This window comes from Talpa occidentalis, unplaced genomic scaffold (assembly GCF_014898055.3).
Source record: "Talpa occidentalis isolate TD23 unplaced genomic scaffold, MPIMG_talOcc4v2.1, whole genome shotgun sequence".
Lineage (NCBI taxonomy): Eukaryota > Metazoa > Chordata > Mammalia > Eulipotyphla > Talpidae > Talpa > Talpa occidentalis.
In genome coordinates, this window is record NW_026555331.1 from 33,054,610 (window position 1) to 33,080,176 (window position 25,567).

General features: G+C 38.4%; 2 long non-coding RNA genes across 3 annotated transcripts in view; both read right to left on the minus strand.

Moving 5' to 3' along the window:
• The window catches only part of LOC129145289 (uncharacterized), a 210,266-nt gene that overhangs the window by 155,805 nt on the left and 28,894 nt on the right, over positions 1 to 25,567 (minus strand). The window lies entirely within an intron of this gene.
• The window catches only part of LOC129145290 (uncharacterized), a 29,555-nt gene continuing 9,663 nt past the window's right edge, over positions 5,676 to 25,567 (minus strand). The window contains exons 2-3 of the long non-coding RNA XR_008550600.1: positions 9,419 to 9,473; positions 5,676 to 5,790 (exon numbers count right to left, since the gene is read on the minus strand). This is a non-coding gene — a long non-coding RNA (uncharacterized LOC129145290). The remainder of the gene's footprint in view (positions 5,791 to 9,418; positions 9,474 to 25,567) is intronic.

Here is a 25,567-nt window from a genome sequence, read left to right on the forward strand (position 1 = left end):
TTTGAATGTCTCCACCCCAGAGCTGTTTATAGAACCAGCAGGAAGATAGTGGAAGGACAGGAACAGAGCCCTCCACAAGGTACGGGAATCCACTGGTGTTTTTTTCCAGCATGTATTGGGGATAGAAAATTAATACGTACTACAAGGTGGACTGGAATTAGTCTATGCCTTGAACAGGTTTAGAAAATATAATGGACTGGCACTTGGAAATCTGAAATACAATTGTTGCAATTTCCCCAGCAGTTTTGGCATTTTCCTTTCCAGTAAGCTTCTTAGCTTTCAGTGAAGGGAATGTAGTCTTGGTCATGCTTTGTCATTTTGGCATGACTTATCTTAACATGATTGTTAAGGAATTTTGGTCAGAATTCTACCAAGTTAATTTCAAACCCAGTATGCTGACTCCAACTAGCCACAAATGGCCCTCACCTCCAGCATATAGAACAGGAAGTGGCATGCTAGGATGCCAGGAATAAGGAAATTGCTCAGATGGAATAACACTTGGCAGTTTAGAGGAATTTGTTGATGTAAGCCTAAATCGTAGGTTAGAGACTGACTTGTGGGATTCATTTCTGCCAATTATGGTCCATTGTGCAGTCAAAAATGGGAAAAATTACTTACTGCAGCTGGCTCTTTGGCATTGAAATCACTGATGGAATAATCAGAAGGAAATCTTCTAAATTATCAGGAAAGATGGATTATGACATGGAGTGCTGATTTCCTAGGTTATCTGTTTTAACAGCCTCACATGGCACAAAAGCTTTTAAGAGAGGAACTCTAGAAGCAGGAAACTGTTGAGGCTCCTTCACACTGTGCCCAGTGATAGCTAATACCTTTGTATGTCCTTTCCCTTTTTGTCCTGTCACGCCAGAAATATTTTTTTTTTTAAGTATTGGGACTTACGGAGGTTTCTTTTTCATTATCTCTTCTGTGTTCAAAATTATGCATATAGATGAAGTGAAGATAGGCTCCCTGAAGTGTGTCCTACCCAGGAGTGGCACATGGTGTCCCAAGAAGTCTGAAACTGAAATGCTGGGCCCAGAATAGCTAGAGCTGATCACTGGAAGCATGCCTAAAACTGAACATTTTTTATTTTTCATTCTTGGATTTGTACATACAAAAAAAAAAAAAATCACTCCAAAAGAAAGATTTGCAAAAGAGGGAAAAGAGAAAACACATTCCCTACCCGTGTAGAACAATGAGCAATTCTCTTCATTGATGAGTTGTAAGTTATTTGAGTGTCTCCATACTTATTTCTTATAGAATGTTCCTTTCTCAGAGGACCTCACCATTGTTGTTGGCCTCTGTGCCCTCGTTTACTGTGCTCCCAGTAATGAGGAAAGTTGGAGATTCCGCTTTGAAGGTCTGTCTCTCTGCTTTGTAACTTGCTACCCAGTCCTCTGTTTCAGGATTCTTGGTTCCAATTACTCAGCTTCCCTAAATCTTCCCTTTGGATTGTAAGTTCCTTGAAGAGACAGCTGTGGGGAGACAACTGATGGTTTAGTCTACCCAGCATCTACTTCCTCTTCTGAAGATAAGACACCCAGACTCTGAGAATTTAAGTTTTAAGAGAATTTAATTCTCTTCTGAGAATTTAAGTTTTGAGCAGAGTCTCTAGAATGGAAAAAAGATACAACTGATTCTTATGAAGAGAAGGCAAGAAAGCCTGCTGTCTGCTTTTAAGCAGTTGGTTTCCCATCCTTTATAAGGCCTGGTAGTAGTTTCCCTTAGAAACTATGGGTTGCCTCATATTTTTCCAATAAATACATTAATTTTGTCCCAATTGACCAAAATGGGCTATTTGCTAACAAAATATCCTGAGACACAGTCCAACAATTAGTGTCTACTCATAGGTCATGTTAAGACTACAGTATAGTGAAGGTTGTTGTCAATGCTTCAGAAAGTTCTGGAATTCAAAGAAGTCATAGATAGGAATTAAATCAAATAATAGTCTCCCTTATACCACTTCATTTTCCCCAATTGTATTAGAAACTTGTAAGTTTAAAATGGAGAGTTAGGACAGAAATTAACTAGAAATTTATACCACATCTTTTAAAAAAAATGAACTTTAAAACATTTTAGAACACTTTTAAATTACAGTGTTATTGTGAAAATTATGCAGAAAATGTTACGGCCTCCACCCAGTTTTTCCTATGATTAACATCTTACTTATGTTACATTTGTCACAATTGATGAGTCAATATTGGTGTTGATGTATGTACTTTATTCAAATTTCTTCAGTTTTCCTCTAATGTCTTTTTCACTGTTCCAGGATCTTATCTGGGAATACATACTACACTTAGAAGTCTCATCTCTTAGATGCTTCTTGGTGTGATGGTTTATCAAACTTTCCTTGTTTATGATAGCCTTTACAGTTGATCAGATATTTTGTAGTATAGCTCTGTAAAAATCTGAGTTTAGCTAAACTCAGATTTTTCTAATGCTTAGACTAGATATGTTTTCTGGAAGGTGGACCATGTAAAGTGCCTTCTCATTGCATGATATCAAGAACCGTTACTTATCACTGATGATGTTAACCTTGAAAACCTGCCTGAGGTAGTATTTGCTAGATTTCTCCACTTTATAGCTGTTTATGCACCTTCACCATATTCTAGACTTGTCCTCTTGTTTTTCATTACCTTTCCATTCAAACAATGAGAAACCTGACTCCCACCACCCACCTGCTTCCATTTACTTAATTGTACTTAAGTAGGTTTCACTGCACATATATTGTCATTTCAGTCTTGTTAACCTATACCCTTGTGGGAAACAACTCTATCAGCTAGGGGACAGTGCTTACAGTGGACTTTGCTTTCCCTTTAGCACTTGGATTCCACTCAGTTACTTAGGTTTGCATCTTATCCCCCACCTGCTGCATGGGGTTATTTCACATCATTACTTCTTTTAATTATGTTTTATGCTTATCTAAGAGGTAAAATGCATAACTAAAGATATCAAATAATAAAAAAAAGATATTGAATATTACTGAGTGGCTTATAATAAAAAAGGAGAGCGGTCCTCTTCTTTCACTCCTGCTCTTTTGGACCTATTTCCCAGGAACAGCACTTTTGCCTCTTAAATGCTTCCATAGATCTAAATAATATGTTTATGGTTATCTCAAGAGATCAATTTTAGACATTATCCATTAATTTCCTATTATTGTAGATGAGGATTAAACTTTGTTTTTTTTTAAGATTTTTTATTTATGCATCTAAGAACTGGGGTGCAGGCCAGAGGTGAGGGGGGGTAAGAGGATTCACCAGAGACAGAGTGGGGAGCAGAATAGATGGAGTGACTGAAATACACTGCTGAGGGGACCAGCAGGCCAGGCAGGAGGTCTGCTGCACCATGTGGGTCAGCTCCCTGTCTGGGGAAGGAACTCTTGCTGCAGTGGCTGCGGATTGCTTCATAGTGCTGCGTCTTAACCCCTTGCGCCACCAAGGAGGCCTGGGGATTAAACTTTCTTTCACCTCCTTCCCCTGACCTTTTCCTTTTACAGTAGTTATTTCACAATGTTTAATTAAACCAACAGTGTTTATTTTATTTCCTTTCTTGTTAAGTTTTTAATCCCAGAATTAACCATTACTTTATCTTTTTGTAACAGTCATTTCCTACCCTACACCAATTTTCCCCATGTGAACAAACTTATTAGATAATTTTAGTTCTTGCCACTCTTCAGTTTCATCTGCCAGGACCCTCTGTTTTCTGGGCTCATTCACTGGGAATAGTGTGCAGAGTCAGGAATAGGTTCCTGATATCTGGTAACTGAAAAATGAGATTGTCGCTTTATATTCAGGCTTTCACTTAATCTCCCTGTTGTCAGACCGATGCCTCATCCCACCTTCACTAGGGCCTGGTCACTGAGTCTCGTGTCTTTCTGAGCTACCTGTGAGATTTATACTCCTGTTTGCTGACATTGAGAGACTGTGGGTTGCAGTGCTTCAATGAGCATGAAGGAGTAGGCACCTAGTTTTCATAAAAACTTTTGAGCAAATTTCTTGCTTTCCATACTGGATCTCCTGCTGCTTCAAAGGTTACCTCTGATTCCAGTATCTTCTTAGGTTCTCTGTAGTAACGCATCTTCTTTCTCTTAGATATAATGTCTGCAAGTGTATAGCTTCTTGTTTTGTTTGCCAGATTAGTAAGAATTCCTGTATCTGCTTTGCATCTTCACTCAATGAGGTTCATTGTTACAAATGTGTTTAAATTTCGTCAAGATGGAGTTTGCATTTCTTGTGCTATTGATTGCTTCAAAGGAGGTGATTTAAAATGAAAGGCAGCAAGGCATTGCCTAAACAAGAAGACTCATGCCCAGTTTACATTTTCGAAGACCCACACTTGACTTGGCTTGTATTATCTTTTTGGAGAAGACACTCCTGAATCCCAAAGCCAAGTTACTTGTCTTCCATGGCATCCTGACTGTACATCTGTCAGTGCATACTCTATTGTAATTCATCTGCTCCTATGAGCCGTCTAGGGTAGGGACCACGGGTAACTCAGGTTGAGTACTGTGAGCCTTCCGCAGGCCTGATTCTCCTAGGCAGTCTCAACAGTTGCTTATTGAACTAAGAATAAGTGGCTGCATTAATTCTGAACAGACACTAAAACCTCTGAAATACATTATAGTTGTTTAGGCAACATCTGTGAAGTTAAGTGATAATGGTGGTCTGAGCTAGAACCTCCCATTCCCAATTCCTTACCCATTTTTATGCCCCAAAATGATGGTCTCTTGAGTAGATATTCTTGGGTGACCTGGGGGAAAAATACAAATTTGAGGATTCTGTAATTTAGGAAATTTTCCAGCAAATTGGATTTTTCTAATTAGGTAAAGGCATCTTTTATACTTTAATATTTTATACAGATTTTCTGTAAATTTGATGTGACCTAATATTTAAAAATAATCACTTTAGTAATGGAATGAATTTAGAAGTCCAGTTAGGACTAACATAAGAAGGCCACTTGAGAAGCTAAAGTTGACTTTGCATCTTCGCTCCAACACTGACCAAATGAGAAAGTCATCAACTCCTCTGAACCTTTATTTCTTGATATTGAAATTGGGATATTAACAATATATACTTTACTAGGTTGTATGAGGATTGAGGAAGATAACATATGTAAAACACTCAGCATAATGCCTGGCTTGTAGTAATCTTTCAATAAATTTAACATATTTCTTATTATCTATCAGTATGGTTATAATGTTAAGCACGTGTTTAATGGTTGCTTGAAACAACTTTAAAAGTTCAGTGAAAAAAAATTGAGGGTGGAGACTAGGGGATTGGGCATAGAAAATTTAGCAATCTAGGGAAGCAATGGTACTTTCTTAACTGAGTCCTATTAAGTTGAAAGATTGTGTTCTAGCAGCCAAGGAAAAGAGCAGCTATACGAATCATTTCTTATGATCTAAAGTCCATTAGCTACTCCATTTAGCTGTTAATGTTGTGAGGCCATCGGTGTAAATAAATGTGTTATTTGGTAATGGACTTGTTTTCTTAACAATTATAATATATTGTTCTCTCCAAATGCTATAATTTAACTCTGGCATCCAGTTAATTAGTCAGCAGATCAGCCTTTAGCATTGCTTCACTATCTTATTCTCTCTCACATTTTTGCCTTAAAAACTTGTTTTAGGTGGCGTTATGGGCTGAATTCTGAATTCACCCACAATTCTTACCTTGAAGGCCAAAGAGGGTGTACTCACAAGGTGACAGTCTTCAGAGATAGGGCCTTACAAAGATGATTCAGTTAAAATGAGGTCCTTAATATGCTCTGTAATCCAACAAACTATTGTCCCTATAAGAAGAGGAAATGTAGACACATGTAGACACACTAGGGGTCATGTGGGCAGAGGAGGTGGCCATCTCCAGACCAAGGAGATTAGGCTCAGGAGAAAACCAAACCTGCTGCTACTTTGATCTTGAACTTGTGATCCCCAGAACTGTGAGAACATAAATCTTGTTGTTTAAGTTATCCACTCTGTGGTATGTTGTTATGGCAATCATTCTGCATTAGAAAGCACTAGAAAGCAAAATTCACTCTGGTATTTCTGATTTAAATTTTGCCTCTTGTAGTTTATAAAGCACTTATCACATCATTTGACTCCCACCCAGTCTTACAGGGTGTTGTTATTAACTCCACTTTATAGATGAAGCAGCTGGGGGTCCAGAGAGCTGTGCACATCCATGGCGTCCAGGGCATAGGTGGGATTTGAAGCCAGGCTATTTGATTTCATCTCCTTTTCCTTTCACTTTACTGATTTATCTCTATTTCTCTTTTCCTGTTACCACGAGGGCAGAGTATGCACCTGTTTTATCCTAGTGTAGTTTGTGCACTCGATTTGTTATAACAAACTGACAGGGTACCACTGGTCTGTGAATTTCTGCCTAGCGCTGGGATGAAGAAAGCAGCAAACTTGCCAAATCTGAAAAGAAAGTATTTTTTATATTACTCAGCTTCCAAAAATCTAATACCTTTCAATTTTCTGTCATTTTTCACTAAAAGTGAAGAATATAGAACTATAGTTACTGCTTTTTTTCTGCTTCAAGTTGCTCCATGGGGCTAGATCAACCTTTAGTTTTTCTTCTATCCATAGCTATATATGGAGCACTCCGTGTGAGCTCCAGGTTTGGGCCTCAGTTTTTGAGATGAAAATTGGTGTGTTCAGCATAAAGAAGGTGCATCTGAACAGAAAACTGTTGGCTCTGACGTCAGGGAGGGTTCCCTTTCCATGAGATTACACAGTAGTGTATTTGCTGTCTTGAAAATATACATTTCCTCACCCCTAAATTCAACTCAGTATTCTCATTCATCCTCTGAAAGATTTCTACTGAAACTTGAAAAAGCTTTCCTCAAAATATTATAGTAAGCAGTGTGATGTTAGTAGTTTTTTATAATCTTAGTTTATTGTCATAGTCAATCATAATTAAAGTTGAAACAACTTTGATTTGGGGGTTCTTCCCTATTATTTTTAGACTACAATTTAAATAAGCTTGTGTAATTACATTTTTTTCCCAAAATTTTATTTCAAGAAAGGTAGAATACTCCTATTTTTCCTCCTAAGAGCAGCAATAATTTTAAAAAATCTTTTAACATTAAATAAAAAAAATTGAATTCAGAGACCTTTGCTTTTCTTGTGTAACAACAAAGTGCGTGTAACTTTAATTTTTTGGGTCTTCTAATTAGAAAGATATTTCTTAAGTATGGTCAGCATTGGAATTGTTCCAGAGCCCATATTTATAAAATAGTAACTATGACAACCCAATTCCTTCTAACCAGGCTCAACCCCTAATACTTTCCCAACTGTCTGTTTTACAAGATGATATAAGCAGAGGGTTTGGGGAGAAAAAACTATGGATAATAAAATGCTTTCTGCAAATGAACTCCTTTAAAGCTGTTTGTTCAGCATCATGTGATTCAGACAGTAAGAGTTCATCACACAGTTAGGATTAACCCCCTAATTTGTTTCTTTTTTTCCTGGTGGAAGGGGATAGATTGCTGTGAATTCCATATTGGCAGTCTGAGCTGCCAAACAGAATTGGAAACTCTGACTGGTAGCCGAAACATGAGGCAGGGATGAAAATTCATTATTTTTCTGTTGTTCATGATCCCATGTAACAGGGTTTTATTTTGTTTAAAAACAAGTGAAAAATACATCACAACTTTCAAATCAATGTTTCTCTGAACCTGAAAGATTGAAATACTCCATCCTTTTCAGATTTAATAGAATGATGCTACTTAGCTGTAACAACTTCAACCAAACTGATTGTAGTTACCTCCATCCCCAATGTAGGAACACCTCTTAAGTGAATACTTAACCCAGATCCTACTATGCTTGAACATTCAGTTTCATTAGCTGAGTGCATACACGGTTGCTTTTGATTAGACCGCTGTGATGTGCATAGGACTCAGATTGTCCAAGTCAGGATCAGAGCAGATCCTCTGAAGCTTGATTGGGTAATGTATCCCATTAGATTGCCCTTCAAAATTGAGGAAGTGGCAGGACTATGTAATTGACAGCGCTACTTAGCATTGACCCCTCCCTTCAGTTCATTTCCATAATCTGGGTGAGAAGGAATTCCCTGTAGGGAGAGGGGAGTCAGAAGCTCTGCCTTGTTGGCAGTAAGTAGGCTGCATTCTTACAACCTGTTTGTCCATATCTCCATGAGCCCCCGCCACTGTGTCTTGAAGCCATTTTAGCTAAAAGTTAACTACAGGGATAAGGATTTCTCAGTTAAGATCACACCAGTCCTCTTGCTAGCATAGAGCACACTTTTAACAAGGTTGACTTTCTGATTTCTCTCTTCCCTTTCTTATGTACTACTTCTCACTTGCTTTTTTATCTTTTTTTTTTCTTATATCATCTCTCTGAAAAACAAAATTCAAACCAAGAGGCTGAAAGTATGAATTAACTTAGAATTGTTAGGATAATGATGCTGCATAAAATATAACCTGGAATCAGTTAAACACATGATTGGGGAATTCAAAGAGAGTGTTTTTAATGTGCTTGACCCTCACAAAATACCTCCTTATCACCCTTGCACTGACATAAAATCACTTGACTAAATCCTAGAATGTGGCCAGTGGGAGCAATTCAGTTTTCTTCAACTCTTATTTCTCTTTTTCTTTCAAATGTTGTTTCCCATGACTCCAAAAATAAAGTTATTATTTTATCCATTGTCCCCAATAACACACTCTTGTTTGTCCATCCATCCTCCCATCTAACCCCATCCATCCATCCATTGTTTATTGAGCAACTAGTATGTGCAACAGGGCATAATCTCAAAGCATCATTTCCTTGGCCAAATTTGGAAGATAATGAAAATTTAGGTACTCTGATTTAGCATTGATTTGTCAAAATCAGACCCTATAATAAAGTACCAGGTGCAAGTTGTTTATTTGATATATGATTCCAAGAAAACAACTGAAGAGGGAAAAGAAAAGGGGGGAAAAAGTGAAAATTACCATGCCTACATCATGGGTAATTGCTATGGGCAGTTGGGCTCAGTCCTGGTGGAGAATTTTTGAGAAAACTTGTAGAACACATTTCAGAATTGTTCCAATGAAGCTGAGATGTTGACTCTTGTCCCCATTGGTTGAAAGTTACCCTAGGGGCATTAAATGCCTGGTAGTCTCATGATTCCCTCCTGACAGGCTCTTTGTGCTAGAGAAAACCATCAGGCAGAGGATAGGGACATGTACAGGTTCTATTCACTAAGGCTGCAAGTGAACCCACAGATGGGCCCAGATGCAGGGGGATAGGGTGCCGTCAACCTCTGTGGCTACCCCAGTTGCCTTAAATGGAAATTTCTCAAAGTTTTCCATTTTCCAGAAAGGTTTACCAGAGTGGACATTTACTGTGCAAAACACAGTAAATGTGTTTCATGTGCAAAACACAGACCTATGTTTAGAATTGGACACTTACTCATTTCCTGAATATATACAGCTTCCATTTTCTGTAACTTCTTGTCAGCAGATTTCTGCAGACAAGAAAAATATTGTAACCAAAAGCACCCTGCAAATTTCCCTCTACCAATATTAATCACACCCATTTGATTTATTATCTATCCATTTGAAAAGAATATTTTGCAATTTTGATGCAATTATTACTTTTTTTTTAAGAAAGAATGATTACATCCATGTAGCATAACTCTCCTAATGGCTAATGCAGTTTGCTTTATCACCCATTCACTCCTAATTATGGTTTGTTAGTAAACAGACACCATACATGCAAAATGGGGAGAGAAATATTTGCAATACCCCGTCATTCAGAGGAGAGGGAGTGGATATAAAAATCAGACTAGGTATAAGGACTGATTATTGGGTGCCTGGTTTGCTGGGTCTAATTTATACCATTAAATTTATTTTAAAAACTCTTCTGTGATAATTAATACTTTCAGATGTCACAGTTTGAATGTCATTTACTTTGGGTACATTCAAAAGATTTTCACTGGCCTTTATAATTGAATTGACCTTAAAAAAAAATTAGCCACCCACCCTTTTGTGTAATCCCTTTTACTCTACACATCACTAGGTTGAGAACAGAAGTAACTGTGAGTGACTAATATGTGGGAAATATTTATTGAATGTATAAAGGAAAGTCACTTGGAATTTACATTTGAGAATAAAGTACCCTTGAAATATAACAAGAATTAGTAAATTAAACATTTTGGTGGTTCATTTCCTGATGCTCTATAATATGTGTTTATCAAACCCATAGCAGGTTATGCCAGGAATACCTCTCTCTTTTTCTCCATTTATTCAAATCTTGCCCAACTCTTACAGTTGAGGCATAATTGATCCTTCTTTATTGAGGCTTTCCAATTTCTTTCAATTCAGTGATTCTTGTACTTGTGGAGTTGGATAGCTGTTAAAAATATTTTTGCCTAGGTTATATACAACAGATCACTTAAACTAGAGCCTCTGGGGGTAAGATTCATGCTTCTGTATTTTAAAAAACTCGGGTATATACAAAGTGCAGCCATAGTTGAGAATACCACTCTATCCTGGAATTGCTCTCTTCTCCGAAGACCCAGAAAACCCTGATTAGGCCTCTTAAAAGCAGTTATAATTGGTCTTATATTCTGGCTCAGTGTACTTTGAAGCACTTTGAAGTCCAACCAGCCTTTTCAATTCCCAGATACCTCTGACAACATTCTGGCTATCCAGCTTGAACGCTTAGGGCACATGGCAGATAGTCCATCTTTGGGCAGCTCTGCACATTTCAGGTCCAAGTCTACCTCTTTGTAGCTTTTACCTTTCTTTCGACTTCTTTCGACTTTAGGGCAAAAGATGTTCCCTAAAAGGTTTTTAAATGTTTGAATAGTCCATTCATTCAAAAAGTATTTGAGGAATGCGTACAGTGTATTAGGCACTGGACTACCTCATTGGAAACAGAAGTACAGATTCCTAGGAAGATTTAGAAGTCAATCCTCATTACTATAAATAAATTCTGTTGGTTTCTTTTTTAATCTGCTACATTTCTTCATAAAAGATTATCTGGAGTGGAATCTCGAAGCTCAAATGAACTTAAACTACATGAGAAATGTAGCAGAGTTATGACTATTAAATTTTGGGAGCAGTTTTCTGAATAAGATGTGGAATACTTGCTTGAAGCTTTAAATATGACACACTTTCATGTGACTGCATTTATATATTGCCTTGAGGGCAGAGGGCAGTGTCCTAGGTTACTTCACAGACTTCCCTCTGAGTCATTCTATGTCTGTAAATGAGATAGCCCAGGGGAAGCCAAGTGAGTGATTAAGATGCTTGTTTGACTTCCTGATAATTTGGGGGAGAGGAAAAGATAAACACAGTTGCTTTCTCTCCTCCCAGTGGTTCCCCACCAGCTGGGATCTCCCAGGAGAATCCTGGTCTGGCAGCATTTTCTCATGCCAGTTCCCTAAAATTGAATGTTTTGCTGGGAAATAAAGCACATTAAAAGTGAATCTAGGTCAGACTGGCCTTATTTACTTTACGAGTTTTATTCAACGAGAGGAAAGGCAGGGATGCTGAGCAGCTGGACTCTTGGGGTTCCATTCACATTGTTGTGATCCCCAGGGGTTACCACTCACAGACTTTATGGACTTTACCAAACAACTGCTTGTGGAGTAAGATAATGAGGTGGCCCTGTCCTAGAGTGCAAGGAAATAAGCACCTTATGAAAAAGCTGGTGCTAAAGAAGTGCTGCAAACTCTGTATGTCCATTTAAAGGGACAGACAGTCCAGGGACTCTTTCAAGGGACTTAGATCATAGTTCCGTTTAGCCCAACCTAGAAACATATCAGAGAGGCATTTTGTACTCCAGAAACTAAGCTAAGTTTTCTCACCATCCTCTCTTTCCTGCTTAGATGCCAGGTGTTCCTTCCTTTAAGTGAACCCAGACCTGGGATAATATGAATGCCTTCTAATCTCTGTTTATCAGTGCAGCAAAATGTACACTCTTGTGATTAATTCTAATTCATCCCTCCACCCCATCATGCTTTATTACATGGTATACATTATGCCAGAGGTGGTTGTACTCTCCTCCCAATTGTATCAGCCTCAAGACAGACACAGGAGCTGAAAATATGTGGGGCCAGATCAGCAAGCCATGTACAACTCAAGTTCATCATCATGTTTGTAAGGTAAGGTAAAAATATCAGGCTTTTCTGCCCTGCGGTCCTGAATGCATGCCTGATGGCGGGCACCTGGAGTAGGGTGTGGGCATAGGCAGATGGGATTCACCTGGGCTAAGACTGGGCTTTTAAGGACAGCATCGTGGGGACACCAGCAGAAGCCGAGAAAGAAGCAGAGGAGCAGAGAAGCTGAGAGAGAAGCAGAGCTATAAGAAGAGCAGAGAGAATGTGAGAGAAGGCCGGAGAGCCCAGAGTGAAGACTTGCTGGGGGCTGGGAGGCCTGCCAGCCTCCCGGGCCCCCCAGAGCCCCTACCTGCCGTGTACCTGTAAATCCCAATGAAAGTCTGCAAAAGCCACTGAGGGCTCCAGGACTCCTCCTTTACCCCGTCTGCTGGATCAGAAAACCTGCTCTGTGTCCATTCCTGCCCCCTACAATGTTTTACAACCAGCCAATTATTCAATTCATTTTATGGGTTGACTGTGCCCATCTCTTGCACTCAGGAAGCATTCTAATATCATAAGACAGGGAGTGAGGGAAAAGTGCTCTTTTGTTTTTAAACCCTAAGGCATTTATGCACTAATAACCTTCTTCCTTTGTGCTTTTCAAAAGAATGTAAACCAAAGCAATTAAATTAAATGGAGTTAACATTGGCCTGGTAGCATAAATCAAATGTCAGGAAATTCAGTATTAAAGGGTTAACATTCCTTTCTTGTGATCTGTCTAGTGTCTGCCTACTTTGAATTAAGAGTAAGTCAAAATTTAAAGCATGAGTGTAAGAGGGGACTGCAGGAGAGCGGAAGAGAGGTGCTGATCTGATCTTCTCTGCAGGTGTTTGTCCTTTTGCTGGCTCTGGGACTCTTAGGTGCTCCAGCCCAGGGTATTCTGAGTTCGCAAACATGGTTAAGCAGTTTACTTCTGTGCTCAACAGTTCCAGAACACACAGTAAACAGCCTTATGTTTAGACTGTGCCCACTGGGCGTGCTCTGTGGAGCTCCCTGCTTCTCCAATCACTGACTCTTCCAGTGAATGGCAAAGGGCTCTTCGCTTTGTACGTGGACTGAAAGCTGCAAGATGAGCTTTCAAAGTTCAGACTCTGATGAAGGGAAATTATACCCTGATTCCAAGGGCAAATGAAAAGAAACAATTTGCTTGGATTTGGGTCTGATTTTAATTTGAGGAACCCAGGGCCTGAAGGCTTTCTGCTGAGTCTGAAAGCAAACAAAACCCAAACTCTTCAACCCAGGTTGCTTTTAAGGAATTGTAAATTATCCAATACCTGCATTTTATTATAACTTACTCCCAAAGAGAAGATATTCTCCCCTTCTACCTTCTATTATATGACTTCCTAATGACCTGTTAAGCATTTATATTAGGAACTTGTATAGGTTTTAGAATAATGGAAGGAAGATCATTCTGGAGTGAGAGTTTAAAAATCTCAAATGTTTTCTTTCATTTTCTCCCCTTCTTCACTCCTTCCTCTCCCTCTCTCTCCCTCCCTCTCCCCCTCCCTCTCTCCTTGCTTCATTCTCTTGTCTTTTTTTTTTTTAATTGAGGAGTAACAGGGGACCACAGCTCTCTAGAGAGAACCTTCCAAAGGCAAAATGTGTAAAATTCATTTTGTTTGCAGGAGAAAATCTTTATTGAAGTGGTGAGCAGATGTGACCCTAGGTGTGGGTTAGGAGGAATGTTGCAAGATAAGATGTTTTGCTGGGATAGAGTGTGTGTTTTTAGCAAGGTTATACTGTAAAGAAGTTATGCTTATGACTCTCTTGCCCTACTTTTATGAGATTAAGCAAATATGCTCATTTTTCTAGCTTTCTTATGCTTTTCCAAATGCAAGTTTCTCAGTTCCAGTCTTAGAGAGCTGGAATGTAGTCCTATCTCTTATTACTCCTTTTTGGTTTAATTTCAGATACCAGTTAGTTATTCCTGCTGTTTTCTTTCAGTACAGTGCAACGTGTAGCTTCTCATCAATTCTGACTCTGAAACATGCTGAATTTCCCCTATATTTGTTCTTACAGCATAGGGTTTAGATTGAAAAGTGCTTTCACTAGGTTCTCTTATTTTTAGGAGTGTGTGTGTGCAAGCACACAAATGAGTTATACTCAGATATAATTACTTGTTCTTGCTTCCAACTGAAAGCATCCACTGAAATACTAAGAGTGGGGAATTCAGTAGACCTATGCCTCAAAGCATCTCAGTAAGCAAAACTTTATAATAATTGCTATGCTGTAAAAACAGCCTTTTCTGTGCACTCAGAGCTCAAGAGGAGCTGTGTTTAGGCTGGGAGGTATATGAAGTAACACCCCCGGCTGGAGCAGTCAGAAACCAAGAGGGGAGAAGCTTATTCTTTTTCAACTTTATTGTTAGGAGATCAAGAGGAAGATAGATTTCCTGAGATATATTCAGAAACTAAAGAGGTTTCTATGACAACAGAAATGAACAGGGAAAATACAGCGTCATCTTCTCTCCTTAAGATCCCTCAACTTCATATGAGTACAAGATCAAGGAATCAAATACATAGAAATTCACGGAGCAAAGCGGGCCACGTGTCTCTCTTAGCTCAGCAGATGGCTGCTACTGGAGCGCCTTAGATCTTCCTGCATGAGGAATCGGGGATCTGTTGTATTTTGTTTTCTAGAGCAATTTTTTGTAGATACTGTAATGTTAATCCTATCCATTTGTGCAGAGATTGTTTTGAATGAAGAATTTATCTCACATGCTAGCTTCCCTGTAGAATGGAGTCCATAGAAGAGCTGTTTCAGAAGTTTGATTCTCTGACTAGCTATTAGCAAAGTAGAAGATGAGACCTTACAAATGCTATTACCAAAAAGTTCTATCTCTGGCAGTGCGGGTGATATTCTTTGGAGATTGTTAGCTTTAAAATAACTATTTTCGGTCCTCCCTGGTTGCGCAGCAGTTGAGCGCAACACTGTGAAGCTGTCCGCAGCCTCTGCAGCGAGGGTTCGATTCCCGGCCAGCCAGGGAGAAACCCACATGTCACAGCAGACCTCTCCTGTCTCGCCCGCTGTTCCCCTCAGCAGTGTCTGACTGCCTGTTTTGCACACTGCTGTGTCTCTGGTGAATTTCTCAACCTCCCATGCCTCTGACTGTACCCCAGTTCTTGTATAAATAAATCTTAAAAAAAAAAATACCTATTTTCCTGGAGGTGTAACTTGCTCACACCCATTTCCCTGTGATGAAAAAGAAAGTCTTTGGCCTCCTGGCTCTCCCCATGATGGCTTTTCATTTCTGGAGAACGCAGAGAACAATGACAGCTCCTGTCACAGGACCACCAAAGGATGTATCATTTGACTGCCTGGCAAAGAATACAAGTGGAGATAGGTATAGCTGGCCGGACTCCAAGATAAGGAACTCATGGGCAATTAGAATGTCAGACAGATTTATGTCTCCTTGGACTTGGGCCTTTCAGCACTGCCAGGAGGAGGGAGAGGTTTGTCCCCACAGAAAGACATAAAAAAGACAGCGATGGACATCAGTGTGCTAAATCTTACAGCCTCCCTTTGCATCAGCTTCCTTGGCATGTGGTCTCCAACCAGGTGCTGAACATCTAAGGTAGAGGTACAAGAGGAAATTGGAGAGTGTGCTTCTCCTCTACTTCTGTCAGTAGCTGTTTACACACCAAAGACCACATTGATCTTTCATCAGACACACATGCAGGCCTCTGACTGCTCTCCCTTTCTTGCTCCCAAAGGGTCTATTGAAGCAGAGATCATGTTATTAGATAAGAGGTAACTGACTTTCATGTATGGATTATTCCAGGGATGGAGGCTCATCACTAAGGTTCAGAAATGCTGGTTTGACCTCTTCCCCATAGCCAAATAGGTTTTATTACCAGCTTCTTTTCGCCATTTCTGTTGTGTCACAGGACAAATATGTCTGCTGCTTATTTAAAGAAGTCTTCACAAAAATGAAGTTTTGGTCCTACAGCATGGTAGTCCTTAAGAAACTGGCTTGCTATTTCCACAATACCACTTTTGTTTGTCTTACCTAACAGAGAACCTGGGATAGTATATTCCTGCACAATATAATTTACAGTTTTCTTGTTTCTGACTTTTTAAAATTGAGGTATAATAGACATATAGGACTATATTCATTTCAGAGTTACAATATGAGGTGATGCTTGTGTATATTTGTGAAGATATTGCAAATTCTCAAATATGCAATACAGTATTATTAACTATAGTTGCCATGATGACATTTTTTGTAACTTAAGTTTGTATTTTTTGATCCCCTTCTCCCAATTCACCAGCCCCAACCCACACCTCTAACAACCACCAGTCTGCTCTCTATGAGCTTGTTTTTCTTTTAATTTTCAATTCCACGAATAAGCGAAATCAGATGCTATTTGTCTCTTGTCTTCTGACCTTTCACTTAGTATAATGCCATAAATGTCCATCTGTGTTGTTGAAAATGGTGAAATTTTATCCTTTATGGATGAATAATTTTCCATTGTGTATGTATATTATATTTTATTTATCCATTCACCTTCAGTGAACACTTATGCTGATCCCATGACTTGCTTATTGTAAATATTGTCATTGTTCAGAACACATCCTGTTATGAACATGCAGGTACAGATAGAGATTTCTTCAACATAGTATTTTCATTTTCTTAAGAAAAATACCCAGAAGTGGAATTGTTAGATTATATGGTAGTTCTATTTTTAATTTTTTGAGGAATCTCCATACTATTTTCTGTAGTCGCTGCTCCAATTTATATTTCTCCCAACAGTACACATGAGTTTGCTTTCTCCACATCAGCACCTTGTTATTTATTATTGTTTTGACATGGCCTTTCTCACAGGTATGAGGTGATATCTCATTGTGGCTTTATTTTCATTTCTCCTGAAATGAAATGTTGAGCACCTTTTCATGTATCTGTTAGCCATCTTTATGCCTTCTTTGGAAAAGTGTATGTTCTGATCCTTTGCCCATTTTTAAGTTGCATTATTTGTCTTTTTTGCTATAAAGGTATATGAATTTTTTACATGTTGCATATTAACTCCTTATCAGATGTATCATTAACAGATATTTCCTCACATTCAGTCAGTTGCCTTTTCATTTTTATTGATGATTTCTTTTGCTGTGCACAAGGTTTTTAATTTGTTAGAGTCACATTTGTTTACTTTTGCTACTGTTGCCTTGACTTTGGTATCAAATCCAAACAATCATTGCCAAGACTGATGTCATGCAACTTTCTGCTTATGTCTTCTTCTCAGAGTTGTATGATTTCAGATCTTACATTCAAGTCTTTCACCCACTATGCGTCCTTCTTTTGCGTGTGGCATAAGGTTGTGGTTCCCTTGCCTTCCTTTGCATGTGTCTGTTAAGAGTTCCTAAAACTGTTTATGGAGGAGATGGTGTTTCCAAACCATTATATATCCTTGACTCTTTTGTCATAAATGAACTCTTTTTCTTTAACCAATCAATAACTTTTCCAGGAGAGGGAGAAGTGTTGAGATGTTATTATTCTGGATTTCCTATATAGCAACTTCTAATTTGTCTCAGTGTTTCTTTTTTTTAAATAAGTGTTTTTTTAAGATTTATTTTATTTATGCATGCATGCAATAGCGGGGGGGTAGGCCAGAGGTGGGGAGGGTGAGAGAATTCACCAGAGAGACAGTGGGAAGCATAATAGGCGAATTGACTGAAATACACTGCTGAGGGGAGCAGCCAGTGAGACAGGAGAGGTCTGCTGCGCCATGTGTGTTAGCTCCCTGCCCGGAGATTGAACTCATGCTGCAGTGGCTGCTGATAGCTTCATGGTTCTGACTCTTAACCCCTTGTGCCACCAGGGAGACTCCTAAATAATTATTTTTAATTAAAGCATGTTCAAACAAAAAAACCCCAGAACCAGTAGAAGAAAAGAAATAATAAAAACCAAAGCAGAAATAAATGAAATTGAAACTAAAAAAACAATCCAAAAGATCAATGAAACCAAGAGCTGGTTCTTTGAAAAAATAAATAAAATAGACAAACCCCTAGCCAGGCTCACAAAGGAAAAAAGGGAGAAAGCACAAATACACAGAATCATAAATGAAAGAGGAGAAATCACAACGGACACAGCAGAAATCAAAAGAATAATCAGTAACTACTATGAACAGTTATATGGAAACAAGTTCAACAATCTAGAGGAGATGGACAAATTCCTACAACTCTACAATCACCCAAAGCTAGATAAAGAAGAAATAGAACACCTAAACAGACCAATTACAAGCAGCGAAATTGAAATGGTAATTAAAAACCTCCCCAAAAACAAAAGCCCAGGACCTGATGGATTTACAAATGAATTCTACCAAACATTCAGAGACGAATTAGTGCCTATCCTTCACAAACTCTTCCAAAAAATTGAGAAGGAAGGGACAATACCAAACACGTTCTATGAAGCCAATATTACACTAATACCAAAACCGAATAAGGACAACACAAAAAAGGAAAACTATAGGCCAATCTCCCTAATGAACACTGATGCAAAAATCCTCAATAAAATTTTAGCTATCAGAATCCAACAATGTATCCATAAGATAATTCACCACGACCAAGTTGGATTCATTCCAGGGGCACAAGGATGGTTTAACATCCGAAAATCAATCAACGTTATCGAACACATCAACAAAAAGAAATATAAAAACCATATGATAATATCAATAGATGCTGAGAAAGCTTTCGACAAAGTGCAACACCCATGCATGATAAAAGCCCTTGAAATTCTTGGGATACAAGGAACATACCTCAACATCATAAAGGCCATCTATGACAAGCCAACAGCCAGTATCATTCTCAATGGTGAAAAGCTGAAAGCAATTCCATTAAGATCTGGAACAAGACAAGGATGTCCACTCTCACCACTGCTTTTCAATATAATACTGGAAGTCCTAGCCAGAGCAATAAGACAAGAGAAAGACATCCAAGGAATCCAAATAGGAAAAGAAGAAGTCAAACTATCACTATTTGCAGATGATATGATAATATACATAGAGAACCCCAAAATCTCCACAGAAAAACTAATTCAACTCATCAATCAATTCAGTAAAGTGGCAGGATACAAAATCAACACGCAAAAGTCAGTAGCCTTCCTATACACAAACACTAAATCTGAAGAAGAAGAAATCAAAAAAACCACCCCTTTTATTATCGAAACAAAAAAAATCAAATATTTGGGAATAAATCTAACAAAAGAGGTAAAGGACCTATACAAAGAAAACTATAAAACACTGTTAAAAGAAATAGAAGAAGACACAAAGAAATGGAAAGACATCCCCTGCTCATGGATTGGAAGAATAAACATTATTAAAATGGCCATCCTACCAAAAGCAATATACAGATTCAATGCTATTCCAATCAAAATCTCAATGGCATTCTTCAAAGAAATAGAACAATTATTGATGAAATTCATATGGAATCACCAAAAACCCCGAATAGCCAAAGCTCTACTGAAAAAAAAGAAGGAAATGGAGGCATCACACTCCCAGACTTCAAACTCTACTACAAAGCCATAATCATCAAAACTGCATGGTATTGGAACAAGAACAGACATACAGACCAATGGAATCGAATAGAAAATCCAGAAATAAACCCACAGATTTATGGTCAACTAATCTTTGACAAAGGAGCAAAGACTATGCATTGGAGCAAAGAAAGTTTGTTCAATAAATGGTGCTGGGAAAATTGGGTCGCTACATGCAAAAGAATGAAGCTTGACCACTACCTCACACCATACACAAAAATCAACTCAAAATGGATTAAAGAACTAGACATAAGACCTGAAACCATAAAATACATAGAAGGAAATATAGGCGAAACACTACGGGATTTGCACAGCAAAGACATCTTTACAGACACATCACCCAAAGCAGTGATAGTGAAGAGAAAGATAAACAGCTGGGACTACATCAAATTAAAGAGCTTCTGCACAGCAAAAGAGACAATAACAAAAACAAAGAGAAACCCCACCAACTGGGAGAACATTTTTGCACCCAACACTAATGATAAAGGACTGATCACAAAAATCTGCAAAGAGCTGATGAGACTCAGCAACAACAAAGAAAATAACCCAGTCAAAAAATGGGCAGAAGAGCTAAAAAGAAACTTCTCTGAAGAGGAAATGCAAATGGCCAACAGACATATGAAAAAATGTTCAACATCACTTGTAATCAGGGAAATGCAAATCAAAACTACCATGAGATACCATCTCACACCAGTGAGAATGGCACATATTAAAAAAACTAGCAACAACAAATGTTGGCGAGGATGTGGAGAAAAAGGAACTCTTGTGCACTGTTGGTGGAAGTGCAAACTGGTCCAACCACTATGGAGAGCTGTGTGGAGATTTCTGGACCTACTAAACATAGAGCTTCCATATGATCCAGCAATTCCACTCCTAGGTATTTACCCAAAGGACACAGAAACATCAATTCCAAAGAGCACCTGCACTCCTATGTTTATAGCAGCACTGTTTACAATAGCTAAGCTTTGGAAACAACCCAAATGCCCAAAAATAGATGACTGGATCAAGAAGATGTGGTACATATATACCATGGAATATTACTCAGCATTCAAAAAAGATAAACACATGCAATTTGCAGCAACATGGATGGCACTGGAAGGGATCATGCTTAGCGAAATAAGCCAAAAAGAAAAAGAAAAATACCGGATGGTCTCACTCATAGCAGGAATCTAGAAAACTTAAATAAGGGACCAGGAAAATGAATATAAGAAAGTGAAAATCAAAATCAACAAAAAACTATGAACCAGAGACACTTTTTGGGGGGTGGGGGGCGGGAGGGGAAGGATTGGGGTCAGAATGGGGCGTTTGCAATTGTATGGGGGAATATAAAAATAAAATTTAATATTTAAAAAAAAAATAAATAAATAAATAAATACATAATTAAAAAAAAAAAAAAACAAAAACAAAATTATCAAAGTCTCAAATTGGCAAGGAGATTAAAAGATGATGAAGGGCCACAATAAAAAAAAAAAAAATAAATAAAGCATGTTCAAACATACTAGATAAACCCAGAAAAAAATCAGAAAATAGTACACACACACACACACACACACACACAAAGTGCTTCTGTACCACCAGCAAGGGCTTATTGTGGGCTTTTGTAAATCTTATTCATTCAATGATTATTTACTGAATAAGCAATTGACAACTACTGAATAAGCAACTACCCCCTAGTTGTTTCCTATCCAGAGTGAATAGACATTAACACTTAATAAAGAGAGGAAGAGTAGATGGAATGGAGAAAGAAAGAAAGAGTGGAAGAGGACAAGAAAGAGAGAGAGAAGGAAATAAAACAATATAGATATGAAATTCTACCAATATTCCCTTTGTTACTGCCTTATACAATTCACTTCTTGAAGCTGGTATACATCATTCCCATGAATATTTTGATTATTTTAATTATATATGTGTAGTCTCATATAAATTAGGTTATATTTTAGTAGTAAAATGTTACATAAGTGGTATCATAATTGTGCATCCTTTTATAATTTAATGGATTTTACTCAATATTATTACTTTTTCAAAGAATTATCCATCATGGTCTGTCTGGCTTTAGTTCATCCATTTAACACTATGAACCAACCAGTGTTCATTAAATGTAACACTTCCTTTAAATACAACTTTATTACCTAAAGCTCCTTGTGTTCTTACCCCATTCTTCACAATTTAGCTCCCATCTGCCTTTCCAGTCATCATGAATTACTGTCTTGGTCTAGTTTCCCCTTGGTCCTGCTCTTCAAAAAAAAACCCCTTTGTTTATCTAATAAAATAATTGTCTGTGCTTTGACCCCAGTGAGTCCAAATGGCCTCATGAGCAGCTTCTTCAGGTAAGAGAGTTTATTTGCGATACCAGGTTTTGTTTGTTTACCATTATCTTCCCAACATCTAAGAGAGTGTTGATTCTTGATAGTATGCAGAAAAAACTTGTTGGATGAAGGTCTGCTGTGTGAAATGAGATGTCTGTTGTATAAGGGGATAATGCTGTAATTCTAAATACATGTAAGAAGGTATTCAGAAAGAGGACTGTCTAATCCTCTGGCAACCATTGGTTTCCTGCTAATTAGTTTATTCCTGTCATAATAAAGAAATGAGTTTAGTCAACTCTTTCAGGTTGTAGAATCCTCCTCCATGAGTCAGTCAAGACCACTGAGTGTTTGCAAAGAGCTACCAAAAACCCTAGCCATGGGAATCGGTGATTTGAAAGGCCTAGCAAATATGTGTCTTACAAATAGCATTGATTTGGCTTTGGGTAGGTACCAGCCAGGTCATGAATACTGAATTTGGTGAGAAAATGCCAAGTGTGTCACCCATCAAAGGAGACAGTGTTCCCTTAGATTGCTGTTACTGGCAAGCCGAGACCAGTTTGCTCTTGCTCTCCTTGGATGTCAGCAGCCTCCTGAAGTGAACGGTTGGAGGGACCAAGGTTCAATGGAAAGTGCTTCTGCATCATCAGCAAGGGCTCCTTGCAGGCTCTTGTCAACATAATTCATGCAATAATTATTTACTGAAAAAGCAACTGACAGCCAATTGCTCTTGCCCCCTTGTAGCATCTTAAGTCAGTGGAGACAGAAAGCTGGGGTTTTCAAGGAAATACACAGCTGCTTAAAAAATAGAGAGGAGGGCCTCCCCGGTGGCGCAGCGGTTGAGCGCTGGGTTGCGAAGCTGCCCGTGACCTCTGCGGCGCCGGTTCGATCCCCGGCTGCTCCCCGGCCACCACAGGAGGGTCCCACATGGCGCGCAGACCTCTCCTGCCGCCCGCTGCTCCCCTCAGCAGTGTACTTCGGTCCTTCTGCCTGCTCTGCTCCCCGCTCTGGCTCTGGTGAATTCTCTCGCCCTCTCGCGCTTCTGACTGTACCCAGTGCATGTATAAAACAAACAAACAAACAAGTAAAATAAAATAAAATAAAAGCATGCCTCTATAAAAAAAAAAAATAAATAAATTAAAAAAAAAAAAAAAAAAGAAAAAAATAGAGAGGAAGCACAGGGTGATAGAAGTTCCTAGGAGAGATAACAACCTATTCTGTGGTATTATGATTAGCAAAAGCTTCCTGAGGAAAGTGATCTCCTCTGTTAAGTGAGATGAAATACCCTTATTCCAAACTTGAGAAAATTTACGGTAAACCTAACTTCCATGTTCCTTGCTAAGTAGTGATAATAATGTGGTTCTGGTGGCAATAGTGATGATGGAGAAGGGAGAAAAGTGACTTGCAACTAGATAGGCCTCTTCTCAGTTATTAGTCTGTGATTTATTAAATTGTTTTTTACTAGAGTAATATTGATTTAGAACACACTGTGTTTTAGGGGTATAGGCTCATAACCTGTCAAATGTATATTACCATCTCACATCCGTGACAAAGCACCATTAATCATCCACCATAGTCCATTGGGTGACCCCTCTCAGTGTGATACCCCCACCCTTCCCTCTGGTAGTCTCAGTTCTGCACTCAGATTTCAAGGGCTTGTTTTAGCTTGGTTTTGCCTGTTTCTTTGCTTGCTTTCTTTATAGTCCAGATGTGAGTGAAAACATCCGTTTCTTTCTTACTTTTGCTTAGTTACCATAACCCCCTCCAGTTTTATCCATGTTATCACAAATAGCAAGATTCCATCCTTTTTTTTTTAATAGCTGAGTAGTATTCCATCATGTGATATGTTCTACCTCTTCTTTATCCATACATCTGTCGCTGGGCACTGGGCATGTTTCCAAACTTGGCTATTGCGTCAGCTGAACTATGATGACTTTAGGGCTTATACCACTTAGTGTTTTTGTATTCTTATATACTTTAGTTAGGCACCTCAGAGCAGAATTTATGAATCATCAGCTAGATATATTTTTGATATTCTGAGAAACCTCCATACTGTTTTCTATAGGGTCTGTACTTAACTATTTTTCCCCCTTTTGGATTGGGCTTATATTCTTTTTGCTGAGTTGTATGAGTTCTTCATAGATCTTGGATAGTATCATGTGCAAGTAGAATATCTTTTCATTTTACTGATAGTTTCTTTCACTGCTCAGAAGCTTTTTAATTTTAATTTTCACTTTTATTTCTCTTGTAGTAGAGTCCTCAAAGGCATCACAGAAACATATGTTTTCTTTTATGACAAAAGGCTTCCAGAAATATTTTAGGAGGCCAACATTACTCTGATATCATAAGCAGACAAGGACATCACAGAAAAGAAAGATACAGACCAATATTCCTGATGAAAAAATATGCAAAAACCCTCAATGAAATCACAGCAAACTTAATTCAATAATACATTAAAAAGACTAAACATCATGGTCAAATAGGATTTATTGCAGGGATGCAAAGATGGTTCAATATATGTAAATCAATTAATATAATTCACCACATCAACACAAGTAAAGATAAAAATCACATGCTCCTATCTGAGAAATGATTTGACAAGACTCAATATCCATGTATGACAAAAACTCTTAGCTCCATGATCTTGAATAAGTCACTCAGTCTACCTTTATCTCACCTGTAAAATGGGAATGTAGAATGTGTATCAGGATGGTTGTGGTTAGCATAGAAAATTTTCATAAGGAGTCTAACATAGTTCCTACAACATAGGAAGTATCCAACAGGAAGCTGGGGAGGGATATTGAAATGAACATTAAGAAAAAAACAACAGGAACATGAAGAGAAAATAGCAGTAAGTGTCATTAGTGGCTGTGAAAGGAAGAACTCCAGATGTGGATGTTGGGGAACTAAGTTCTTGCTCAGCTCTACCTTGGTACCTATGTGCATGTCCTCTCTGCTCTCCTCTGGGGTCTCCCAACAGTGCAGAGTCCCATCCACAAATCAGTTAATTTTAAATTGAAAGGAGAATGTACATGGAGGTACCTAAGACATAAGGGCAATGGAGAGATCACTTTGTGATGCGATGGCATGGGGAAAAAGCACTGACAAGAAAAACCTTGGGCAGTGTGCTGGAGATCAGGGAGACTTTAGACAGGAGTTGCTAAATGAAAGGATATACCAGGCAGGGACAAAAGAGCAAAAAAAGGCTAAGTCACACATCAAATATGTCAGCTGCTTCCTTCCTCTCACCTCCGGGTCATCCTTACTTCTAGAGGAGAGTGATTAATAAAAAGATCTTGACTTTGACTCCAAATTTGTTTCTTTGATAATCAGGCCTGATTCTGGCAAAATTGTCAAGTTATTGACCCACATACAGCCAATTAGAATGATTACTCATGTTCCTGTCAGCAGGGATAACATACACACACACCTTTGCATTGCTATCAGTTGAGCTAAACAAATTCCTAACTTTTACCCCACTTTGCAAGCCTGAAATATGTGCCTTTTGTAGAAGAAATTTGCTGCTTTTTCCCCACTCTCAAAAGCTTTTCTATAATCATACTATGGCAAAGCTTACAAGAAACTTTTAGAGTTCATTTTTATAAATACCCCTTATTTTTTAT